The sequence below is a fragment of the Adiantum capillus-veneris genome, chromosome 4 (genome assembly GCF_014529385.1).
Source record: "Adiantum capillus-veneris isolate H3 chromosome 4, ASM1452938v2, whole genome shotgun sequence".
Classification (NCBI taxonomy): Eukaryota; Viridiplantae; Streptophyta; class Polypodiopsida; order Polypodiales; family Pteridaceae; genus Adiantum; species Adiantum capillus-veneris.
In genome coordinates this window covers 92,936,140-92,937,463 of record NC_140934.1, presented here as the reverse complement: position 1 = coordinate 92,937,463, position 1,324 = coordinate 92,936,140, and positions in this window count along the sequence as shown.

The window sequence follows — 1,324 nt, the reverse complement described above, 5'->3', positions numbered from 1 at the left end:
TCAGAGCTAATCTAAAGGATGTGGGCTTCATGGCAGGAGATTAAACAAAACAAACAACTTCCCCTTATTATTACTTCTAACTTTCATTTTCTGCTACAGGATTCAATATGGGTTGGGCAGTCAGTATATAAATGCAAAATGAAGCTTACTAGAAAATCTCATGGGGCATTTAAGAAAGGATTGCTCTCCTGGAAAGATGTTTACAAAGAAGGGAGGTGGCTAACCACTAATGAACTAATGGCTGAATTTGATTTGTCTAGGTACACAGCTCAAGAAGTATCAACCAGGATCTCCAAGCTTCTGGAAAAGATAAACATGAGTACTAAGGCTTGTCCTCAAGCCCTGTCACTCAAAGGAACAACAAAAGTCATGTACGAGCAATACAAAGCTAAAGGATGTATGCATGTACAATTAAGGCAAAAGCTGAACCAGAAATGGAAATTGAATTGGAGTGCAAAACAATGGCAGTACAGGTTCAAGACAATCTGGGCTTTTCCACAGGCCATTAAGGTCAGCTTCCTATTATGGCTAATTCTACATAGAGCTATATGGACAGGAACCAAAGCAAGCGACATCATAGGAGTCTCAGGAATGTGCCCAAGATGCAAAAGGCAGGAGGAAATTCTTGAACATCTATTCTATTATTGTCCCTATAACCAGAAAAGTCTGGCTGTTATACAAAAAAGAGTACGCAACCTGTTATCTGAACCACTAACAACTTTTTTTCTTTTTTTTGGGTATATCAAAGATCTTGATGTAACTCTTTGGAACGTGTGGAGAGCCCAGTATTTGTGGAATGTATGGACATCAAGAAATGAGGCCCTCTTTACAGGAAGAAGTTGTGAACCTTCTTACAAATTAGAATTGGATATCAAAAGAATCAACAAGGAGGTTCTTAGTCTACTGAAGGATGCTGTAGATTTTCCACTTTCACAAGTGTTCAAAGACTACAGATGGCATCTTTGGTTTCGTAAAGCTTGTAGGATCTATTCAGCCACCAGACTACAGATGATTTATATGTAGTCTCTCATATGGTGTCCCCTCTTTTCATGTAAATACACCTTCCCTCGTTGGGTTGGCCAACCCCATCTGTTGGACCTTGCCCCCTTTTTCTCATTTTAATGTTTTATCTTAATCAATTCCACTTTCTCTATTAAAAAAAAAAAACTATTGATGCATTGAAAGAGCTAAGGTACATTTTGTATGGGCGGTAAGGCTGAATTCAAAACAACCCACACACTCCCCACTCAGCCGTCCCCCCACTGTGTGGAAGTGCCCTATCAATAAGGAAAACCTATAAATTTGTTTTGAATTTCTTGAATTC